Source organism: Panthera tigris, chromosome F2 (assembly GCF_018350195.1).
Source record: "Panthera tigris isolate Pti1 chromosome F2, P.tigris_Pti1_mat1.1, whole genome shotgun sequence".
NCBI classification, from domain to species: Eukaryota; Metazoa; Chordata; class Mammalia; order Carnivora; family Felidae; genus Panthera; species Panthera tigris.
The window spans coordinates 30936124-30948360 of NC_056676.1; positions in this window are offsets into that span (position 1 = coordinate 30936124).

Sequence of the window (12237 nt, forward strand, 5' to 3'; positions counted from 1 at the left end):
TAAAGAACTTAGCTAACTCAGCATCCCCCACAAAAAACCCAAATAATCCAGTGAAGAAATGGGCAGAAGATATGAATAGACACCAAAGAAGACATCCAGATGACTAACAGACACATGAAAAGTTGTTCAACATCACTCATCATCAGGGAAATACAAATCAAAACCACATTGAGATACCACCTCACACCTATTAGAATGGCTAAAATTAACAACTCAGGAAACAATAGATGTGGCGAGGATGTGGAGAAAGGGGAACCCTTTTTGCACTGTTGTAAGGAATGCAAACTGGAGCTCTTGGGAAAACAGTATGTAGGTTCGTCGAAATTTTTAAAGTAGAACTACCCCATGACCCAGGAATTGCACTTCTAAGTATTTATCCAAAGGATACAAAGATGCTGATTTGAAGGAGCATATGCATGCCAATGTTTATAGGAGCATTATCAACAATAGCCAAATTATGGACAATGATCTTAAATTTAATGAAAAGGACTAAGGAAATCGGTCATTTCAAGGGCAGGGCCCCTTTTTAAACTATACCCTTAAATTCTAGCAGCATTTAGTACCATCACATACTCTCAGTGATCCTTCAATATAATGATGATAAATAGCATAATTTTCTAAACAAGGCAAATTTCAAAGAACTGTAGGTCTTTGCTAAATAGTAGGATACTAAACTTCATCTAAATTAAGTCTGCATCAAAGTTTGTGTGAATCATACCACTTTAACAGAATGCTTCATGAACATAGGAAACCTTTTATAAGCTGACTTCAAACCATATCCAAACATTGTATAATAATGTTTAGTAAAATGTCCATGTTGCTTTTACTTTATTCCATTTAATTGAAGACATTTCAACCTAGTATTACACAAAATTTGAAATAATTCCAACTGAAGTGTAAACAAATGCTTTTTATCAGGATCTGAATATAAAGACTACTAAATCAGATGTTTAGGTTTTTTTTTCTTTTATTAAATTAAGTGAATACTTTTTATATCTGTATATATTTTTTCCTTGTATATGCATATTAATCCTTGGTTAATGGTCATTTAAAATGTTATAAGGATGTTTTATTGACTAAAATATTTAGAGTACACATTAATAATTACAGCAAATAACTGTCATAAATAAATCTGTATGGTCTTACTAGTTTTGAATTTACACTAGAAGGACCCAGATTAGGTAAAATGGTATTGCTTTAATAAAGGGTCATGGATGCTCCATATATTCTACATATGTCTTAAATGACTAGCCAAATTCACCAAAGCTAACAATGTGGGTAATACTTTTAGGTGCTGATCATGGTCTTATGCATTTTCTTTGTTGTTTCATTTAATCCTAAAAACAATCCTATAATGTACGGATAGTTATTACCTCCAGTTTACAAATAAGAGAACAGAACATTAATTTCAAGGGTTTATAGAGGTGATAAGCAACAGCTGTAGGACTCAAATCCATATAGTCTGGCCGAATATACAACCCATACTCTGTAGCAATACCTACAGATCAATTCATTTTATACCACTGTGTCTTAAATTAAATTAGGTAGCTTGTCGTTGAGCTCTTAATTTACTATGGGATGTGATGGTAAGTGATTTATGGTATATTCTTTGCTTAAGTATTTTCTTTATGAAACTATTTGATACAGGTGACTGCTTCCATTTGTTAACACATCTTGAAAGTTGACTCACTTGCATTTTCTAATATTTAATCTTCTCATCTTTATTTTTTAACATAGGAAAAAAAATCATTGTGCTTTTAGGTGAGATAGATTTTGAAGTCACAATATCCTCTGTTGCAGTTGAAGCTCCATGTAGTACAACCTTAGGAAAGTCAGTCAATCTTTCTGACTTTTAATTTCCTTATTTGTAAACATGGAGATAACACCTACTGCATATTTTTGCTAAAAAAATAAGGAAATATAGAATGCAACACATCTACCAAATAGTTGGGACAGAGAAGATACTTGTAAAAGAAAGATAAACTTATCAATAAGTGTCTATTAAATTATTTCTATTAGATTAGATTAATAATGACCATCAAATGCCTATACCAGGTTAGAAAATCAGATTACTATATTAAAAAGATTCTGAATAGAGATGGTGAAACCTCGCTGTTACTGATTCATATTCCACATTTTCCCTTGGAAATTCTCATGAAAATATTTCAAGTAAAGTAAATGTAGTATAATATAAGAAAACGGTGTTATCGATGAACAACCTGCCAGAAATCACAAAGAATAAAAACAAAAGGATCCCATCAATCAAAGCACAGAGGCAGAATGTCAGTCCACCTGGTGTGAAAAGGCTAATTCTACCCATCTCCCTGATTCAGGAGTTACAGTTGAAGGAATCTGGTCAATCCTGCCCACCTCTCTCCTATCCCCACACATTATCTTTCAATATTTTCAGTTTCTCTTAAGACTTATTCCTTGGAATAAGCACTTCTTGGAAAGAGTAAGATGAATGGCTGGAAAAATAAAAAGAGTCGCTGTGAACAAGGTTACACAATTCTGTGTGCAGCCCCAAAATACCTTAACTAAAACTTTGGAGGGTGAGATGAGTTAGTTCGAATTAGGGTATTTTCTTTGATTTTTTGAAAGAGAATGCAGTTTTTATACTATATATGAGACAGTTCCCTACACCTGTGTGAGTATCCACACTAAATGTGAGACAAAGAAAGCCTATAGATTGCCTCACCTCAGTCAAGGCAAGAACTTATTACCAAGTCAGTTATGGCAAAGCAGTTTTGATTTCATTTCTGGATTTTGGAATTGCAGTCAAGGAAAGGTAGACTTAACATTATTTCCCTTCCCTTTGAAAGCCAAAATACAAGTTTGAATATTAAGTCTCTTCAACATTCTTGCAGTAGAGAAAACTCCTTAATCTGATTTGGCATTCTGTTGCATAACATTGACTATCCCTTTACTTATTCCATTAAGTATTGACCATGTACTAGGTTTCATGGTGGCAAAAGAGATTCAAAGGGCACCTGGGTGGCTCGGTCGGTTAAGTGTCCGACTTTGGCTCAGGTCATGATCTCACGGTCCGTGGGTTCGAGCCCTGCGTCGGGCTCTGTGCTGACAGCTCAGAGCCTGGAGCCTGTTTCGGATTCTGTGTCTCCCTCTCTCTCTGACCCTCCCCTGTTCATGCTTTGTCTCTCTCTGTCTCAAAAATAAATAAATCTTAAAAAAAAATGAATAGTTTAAAAAAAAAGAGAGATTCAAGAATGCACAAGACAGGTGATGTTCCTGCCCTCATACTGACAACCTAAAAGAAACAAAAATCACGAAAAGATATTGCATGAATGATTAGGCAATCCCAGTTGAGATGAGAGAGAAAGTCTTAAGAGTGTTCTGAGAGAGTTTAGTGAAGTACCTTCCCAGAGAGAAATAAAGCCTTCTTTGAGAAAGTGGCATTTAAGTTGGGAGCTTAAGTAAGGAAGTTGGAAGAAAAGCATGTCTGAGGGGAAGGGAGCAAGGTGGTAGACCAGAGAGTAAAGAAAAGATTTCTATGAGAAGCTGGAGCATTATACAGGGGATCAGATTGAGTCAGAATTTGTGAACAATTGTGAATTTGGGTCTTCATCATAATAACAATGGAAAACCATTGAGGGATTTTAAAATGGATCATCATGCTCAGACCTGCATTAAAATATTACTATGTTTTCAGCAAGGGAAATGAGTTAATGGGCTATTTTGAGAAATACTGCATTACCAGCAACTCTTTTGGGAAACTGATTCTGGGACAGTAATTCACAGCAAGGCAGCACAATTACTGGTCTCTAACACTGGGCATTAACATTGGAAATGGATGAATTTTGTGTCTAGCAAAAGATATAAAGATGGGGCGTGTTACAAATGGTGATGGAAATAGTCATAAGGCAAGAGGCAAAGGACTGATATTGTAATATATGAGGAACCTTACATATTGGTAAGAAAAGGACAATAACCCATTAAATAAATGGGCAATGTATATTATATACATTCAGAATGTATATATTAGATGGTGCTCCAGTTCAGTAGCAGTCAAGAAAATGCAAATTCTTGAAATTCATATAGGTTGCTAAAGTGTTAAGTTCTTACATATTTTATATATATTATGTATTTTTATACATGTGTGTATTACATATATATGTGTACATATATATTTAAATTAGATAGTAATGATCAACTCTTACTTTCCGGTGGAAATTAAATTAGTGAGAACATTTATAATCATGATTGCTGGTATCTTAGATTTGCATTACTAAAATATTGCAGACCTGAAGTTTAAGAGAAAAGGTTGGAATTCATTGACCCTATTCTCTGGGACAAGTCTGAGAGAGACAGAGTAATGGTGAATTTGAGAAAAAAAAAAAGAAAAATAAAAATACTTTTTAAAATAAGCATTCTGGAAAAGTTCTGAATATTTAATATGAGAGCTTCACCAGCAAGCATATACCCTTGCTAGAAACTAGGATGTTAAACTATTAATTTTGTGTAATTTTGATTATCAAACCAGTCATTCAGGGACTTACTAATGGCAGTTGATAGAGTAACATTAAAACCTATGTCGTTGAGGATCTCTGTAATCCCCCATTTTAGTGAATCACAGTGCAGAGAAGCAGGACCACAGAAATAAACCCAATATAACAGAATATAAGTGTTCTGAGACTACATGATAAATTCAGTATTAATATCAGCATTTTTTATGAATTACGTAAAAAGTAAAAGTTAAAGGGTTTTGTGTGCTTTTTTGTTTGTTTTGTATTTTATTTTAAGAGCAGCAAAGTTTGATTTTATTCCTTAGTTCAGAAACCTCAATATGAACAGCACATTAATCTGAACCTTCAGAAGCCAGATCAAGAAATATATATAAAATCTGATGAATTTTGTTTACCTGTCATATAGGTATATCTGTACAAGTTCCTTGATAGTATTTCATGTCAAGGACTTTATAGTATTATGCAGCCTTGGACTGATAAATTACTGAAAAAGTGTACTTACACTACACTTGCCATTATTTCAATCTAAAAAATTGTGGGATTCAATGCTCTGTAAGTACCCAGTACTCATAGAAAATAGTAGTATTATTTATACCTTTGTTTAAGCCCTTTAAAATATGAAATATATAAGTAATTGTGTACTAAGAAAGCCTGAAACCAAAGCCATTGTTAACTGATTCCTTTTCATTTCATGTAATGTACAAATTAAAAATTTTCCTCCTTATTCATAGCTACTGAATAAACTAAACAATAGTTTCCATGACTAATAATACGGACTTCAATTACTGCTTCATTGTAAGTTAAAATGGTAACTTGGACATATTTTTCGTGAAAAAAAATTAAACTATGATCAAAGTTTTGTTGTCTATATAATCCTTCCTTTATATCTGTATTCGCAAACAGTGAAAAATTTACCCATAATACATCAAAATAAAGGGTTTTTTATTTAGCTTCATTTTATTTTTTCATGATCATTTGAGGAGATAAAAAATTACCAAAAATAATTATACCAGAAAATTATGGATCAATAATCAAAATTACAAGGTGTCAAGAGTTAAATGGACTGAAACAAAACAAAACAAAACAAACTGGAAGTCAGTGAGGTTTATATTAATTCCAATCCTGATTTGTACTCTGAGAAGAACGCATCATTTAGAATCCCTTCGACTGGATTATTCTTACCATAAAGGAAATGTCATTATCATACCCATCATCTTCCACACAAGGATAATATAATGTTTAATGAGAGTACTTGTAAAGTATCTTCAGTGCTTAAAGGGAAGATATTTCATTAATCTGAGAACTCGTCCTTCAGGTTTGAACATGCAAGTCATGATGTGAAAATAATCAGTTTTGTTTTCAGATTTATTACATCTATTTTAAAGGGCTATATTCTTAAACACAAGAACAAAAGGTAGTTAATATTTTAAGAGGTATAAATATCAACACTTCTTATATTTTCAGGATAGAAATTCTTTTAGCATAATATTTATGATTAATAACACATTACATTTCCAAAGTAAGCAAAGAAAACAAGATTATAATAAATGTCAGTATTAAGTAAATTATTTGTTAACAGCATAATTAATGCTATACATCAATGGCTTTGTTTAACTTCAGTTAGTTCATTGAATGTAATATTTCTTTTAGATTTGAAGATCTACAGTCAGGTGCTGATTAGTGAATGAGTATATATATGGGCTGTCTCAGAATCAATATAAAAGAATAGGAATGTGTGCAGAATTATGTCTCTTTTATTTTTCACTTTTACATCTAATTCACATAAAATTGCAAGAAAATGTAGACCTCTGAAGTTTATCTTCTATAGGTGATATTGTTCCTGATAGTACCCCATATCTTTTCTTTTACTTACTAAATTAGAATTAATACTGCACCTATATTTAACAGTATATGGACTTTTCTAAAGGTCGGTAAACAAATTGACTAGAAAGGGTAATTTTAGCTTTTTGATATAAAAGTCAAAGTTTTAGATTATTTTAATTTTAATAAAGACCTCAAGGGATGACTTGTTTCAGTGACATAACTAAGTCAAGAGTATGTTTTCTTAAATACATTGAATTGTTATTTGTTTAAAAAGTGCTCCAAATATGGCAATGACATTAACGATGGTTGAATATATATAATTTTTATGTAACTTTTACCTTCACTCACATGAGGCTTTTATTTATTCCCTTGATCTCTTACATAAATATTCTTCCTGAATACTTGAAAATAGCACTTTACCACTGTTCTGAGACACTCATGCTCAATTATTTTAGATCTATATTTTTTACATAAACACAAATTTTTATCCTTTTCTGGATTAATTTTATTTTATTCATGCCAAAACTCATGTGGTAAAAGAAGATGCATTCATGACAAACCAGTGTTGAATAACAGAAACTGGAAAAAAAAATCTAATACAGTTTTTCATTTTCTAAGATTCAGGGCTATTTTCTAAAGAAAATACAATTTTTTATATATTTTAAATATGCTTACCAAGTAACTACACCCAAGTCTTTATTTTTACATTGTGGACTACTTGAAGCATTTCAATTTAGCTGCCATTCAAATTTAAAAATTATTTGGACATATGGGACATTCTCCAGAATAGATTACACAGTAGGTGACAAATTAGGCCTCAACAAGTACAAAAAGATTGAGAACATACCATGCATTTTTCTGACCACAATGCTGTGAAACTTAAGTCAACCATATGAAAAAAATTCGAAAAACCACAAATACATGGAAATTAAAGAACATCCTACTATAGAATGAATGGGTCAAACAGGATATCAAAGAAAAAGTTTAAAAAATACATTGAAACAAAGAAAATGAAAACATGACGGTCCAACCTTTGGGATACAGCAAAAATAGTCATAAGAGAGAAATATATAACAATACAGGCTTACCTCAAAAAGCAAGAAAAAACTCAAATAAAAAACCTAAACTTACACTTACAGGAGCTAGAAAAAGAACAACAAATGAAGCCTAAAGCCAGAAGAATTAATAAAGATTAATAAAGATTAGAGCAGAAATAAATGATATAGAGGGAAACCTGGGTGGCTCAGTTGGTTAAGCATCTGACTCTTGATTTCAGCTCAGGTCATGATCTCATAGTTTGTGATCAAGCCCAGCATCAGGTTCTGCACTGAGAGTGTGGCGCCTGCTTGACTCCTTCTCTCTCCATTCCTCTGTCACACACACACTCTCTCTCTCTCTTTCTCTCTAAAAATAAGTAAATAAACTTTAAAAAAATAAATAAATGAAATAGAAACAAACAAATAATCCCTGAGAAGAACATATCAATGAAAACAGGCGCTGGTTCTTTGAAAAAATTAGTAAAATTGATAAAACCCTAGCCAGATTAATCAAAAAGAAAATAGAAAGGACCCAAATAAGTGAAATCACAAATGAGAGAAGAGAAATAACAGCCAACACCACAGATATACAAACAATTCTAAGAGAATATTATAAAAATTATATTGTAACAAATTGGGCAATATGGAAGAAATGGATAAATTTCTAGAAACACATAACTACCAAAACTGAAATGAGAAGAAACAGAAAACTTGAACAGACTGATAACCAGCAAAGAAAGTGAATGAGTATTCAAAAATCTCCCAACAAATGAAAGTGTATGGCCAAATGGCTTCCCAGGGGAATTCTGCCTAACATTTAAAGAAGAATAATAAGAAGAATATCTATTCTCTCAAACAATTCCAAAAATTAGAAATGGAAGGAAAACTTCCAAACTCATTCTATGAGGGCCAGCATTGCCCTAATTCCAAAACAAGACAAACTCCACTAGAAAACAAACTTACAGGCCAATATCTCCGATGAACATAGATCTAAATATTTTCAACAAAATATTAACAAATCAAATCCAACAGTACATTAAAGAGTTATTCACCACGGTCAAGTGAAATTTATTCCTACATGGCAAGTGTGGTTCAATATAAGGAAAATAATCAACTTTATACACCATATTAATAAAAGAAAGGATGAAAACCATATGATCATCTCAATAGATCCAGAAAAAGCATTAAAGTACAACATCTGTTCATGATAAACACCCTCAACAAAGTAGGGTTGTAGGGACCATACCTCAGCATAATAAAGATCATATATGAAAAACCCACAGCTAATATCACCCTCAGTGGAGGAAAACAGAGGGTTTTTCCTCCATGGTCAGGAACAAGACAGGGATGTGCACTCTCACACTGTTATTTAACATAGTACTGGAAGTCCTAGCCTCATTAATCAGACAAAAGAAGAAATAAAAGGTATCCAAGTCATCAAAGAAGAAGTCAAACTTCCATTATTTGAAGACAACATGATACTCTACACAGAAAACCAAAAAGACTCCACTAAAATATTGCTAGAACTGATGCACAAATTCAGTGAAGACTCAAGATACAAAATCAATGTGTAGAAATCTGTTGCATTTCTATACACCAATGATGAAGCAGAAGAAAGAGCAATCAAGGAAGTGATCCCATTTGCAATTGCACACACAAAAGAACCCATGATACATAGGAATAAAGCTAACTAAAGAGGTCAAAGACCTGTACTCTGAAAACTATAAAATACTGACAAATGAAATTGAAGATGACACAAAGAAATAGCAAAACATTCCAGGCTCATGGATTGGAAGAACAAATATTGTTAAAATGGCTATACTGCCCAAAGCAATGTACGCATTTAATGCAGTACCTATCAAAGTACCAGCAGCATTTTTCACAGAGCTAGAAAAAGCAATCATAAAATTTTTATGGAATCACAAAGACCCTGAATAACCAAAGCAACCTTGAAAAAGAAAAGCAAAGCTGGAGGCATCACAATTCTGGATTTCCATCTTACATTAGAAAGCTATAGTGATCAAAACAGTATGGTACTGGCACAAAAACAGACATAGATCAATGGAACAGACTAGAAAACCCAGAAATGGACCCACAACTACCTAATCAACTAATCTTTGACAAAGCAGGAAAGAATACCCAGTGGGAAAAAGACAGTCTCTTCAACAAATAGCGCTGGAAGAACTGGACAGCAACATGCAAAAGAATGAAACTAAACCACTTTCTTACACTATACACAAAATAAATTCAAAACAGGTGAAAGACTGAAATCTGAGAGAAGAAGCCATCAAAATATTACAGGAGAACACAGGAATAACCTCTTTAACATCAGCCATAGCAACTGCTCTCTAGATACGTCTCCTGAGTTAAGGGAAACAAAAACAAAAATAAACTTGGGACTTCATCAAGATAGAAAGCTTCTGTATAGTGAAGGAAACAACAAAACTAAAAGGCAATCTTTAGAATGGAAGAAGATATTTATGACATATCAGGTAAAGGGTTCAGATCCAAAATATATAAAGAATTTATTAAAAACACACCAAAAAAAGATCATAAAAAATGGCAGAAGACATGAATAGACATTTTTCCAAAGAAGATATACAGATAGCTAACAGACATATGAAAAGATGCTCAACATCACTCATCATCAGGGAAATACAAATCAAAACTACAATGAAGTGTCACCTCCAACTTGTCAGAATAGCTAAAATCAACAATACAAGAAACAACAGATGTTGGCGATGTTGTGGTGAAAGGAGAATCCTCTTGCACTGCTGGTGGGAATGCAAACTGGTACAGCCATTCTGAAATAAAGTGTGGAGATTTATCAAAAAGTTAAAAGTAAAACTACCCTATGATCCAGAAATTGCAGTATTAGGTATTTACCCAAAGGATACAAAAATACTGATTCATGAATGGATATATGCTTATAGCAGCACTATCAACAATAGCCAAATTATGGAAATAATCCAAATGTCCATTGACTGATGAATGGATAAAGAGTTGATATGTGTATTTGTATATGTGTGTGTGTGTGTGTGTATATATATGTATATATATATACACATATATATGAATATTATATATATTTATATATACACATATATATGAATATTATATATATGTATATATATGAATATTATATATATGTATATATATGAATATTATATATATGTAATGGAATATTACTCAGCCTTTAAAAAGAATGTAATCTTGCCATTTGCAACAACATGGATGGAGCTAGGGTGTATTATGCTAAGTGAAATAAGTCAGAGAAAAATAGATACCATATGATTTCACTCATATGTGTAATTTAAAAACAAATCAGATGAACATAGGGGGATAATAAGAAACAGGCAAACCAGAAAACAGACTCTTAACTATAGAGAACAAAATGAGGGTTGTTGGAGGGGAGGTGGGTGGGAGAGATGATTTAAATGAGTGATGGCTATTAAGGAGGGCACTTATGGAGATGAGCACTGAGTATTATATGTAAGTGATGAATCACTAAATTCTCTGCCTGAAACTAATATTAGAAACTAATATTGATATTGAACTTACACCCTGAAGGATGAAACACATGCCTGAGTATAGACTGTCACAAATAGAAGTGGCTGCCAAATGGTCGTGTGCTGCATTAAACAGCATTCAGGGTGCCAACAAGTTGAGAGTGTGTTCTTCCTTCCCTTTCATTACCGAGGCCTAAAAGTGCTTGCTAACTTCATACTGTTGAAAGGAATGAAGGAGAATGATTCACTGTTGTTCAGTAATTTACAACTGGTACCAATCAGTGAGGACACTGCTGCTTATTTGAGTCTGTTACACCTGTTTCATGATTACAGTTTTCAATGGCCTTTTGAAGTAAGCTTTCTGTTTAATACTTACTATATCTCACTGCAAAGTTACTCTTTGTCTGAATGAAACCAATAAAAGTATCACATCACTCATTTTAAAATAGGTATTGTCAAATTTATAGAAAGTGTGACTGAAGAAAACATAGCAAACTGTAAATATCAATCAGCTCTAAATTTATAAACAAAACAACAAAATAAAAACACGTTTTTATTATGATGTATGTAGACATGTCATGTATGCAGAAAACTGTTTTAAGAATAAAAATATTTGCCTTATGGTGGGGATTAAGGAGTGCATTCATTGTGATGAGCACTGGGTGTTATATGGAAGTACTGAATCACTGTATTGTACACCTGAAATTAATATTGCATTGTATGTTAACTAACTGGTATTTAATTAAAAACTTAAAAAAAGGAAAAAAATTAAAAAGACTTTGGAAATTAAATGAAGATATTGGAATACATGCATCCATTTCAAAATCTCATTTTTCATAGCAAAATTTTCCATTTGTACATCTTTTCAAGAAATCATACTTCTATGAATTTTAATGTGTATGACAAATTTTGTCATGGATATATTAATCATTAAGAAAATTTGTTTACATATATAATTGGAATAAAATATGCATCTTATCTGCATATAGTGAATATTATTTTGCATTCTCATATGTCATGAATTAAACTGTGTAATTATGTGTTAAGAGTGTTATTTGATGGAAATATGGTTTAAGACATTGTCATAGTATCATAGTGTATATTTGGTTAAGTACAATACACATTCGATTGAGGTAGTTTACAATATTTTTCACCTTTTTTTCTAATATTTAAAATGTCTAACTGCTGGACTATAATCCATCACATAAAAATGAATATAGGATTAAGAATCAGACTGTTTGGGGTGCCTGGGTAGCTCAGTTAGTTGAGTATCTGACTCTTGATTTTGACTCAGGTCATGATTCCAGGGACGTGGGATCGAGTCCCATATAGGGCTCCATACTGAGCGTGGAGCCTGCATAAGATTCTTTCTCTCTCTTCTTC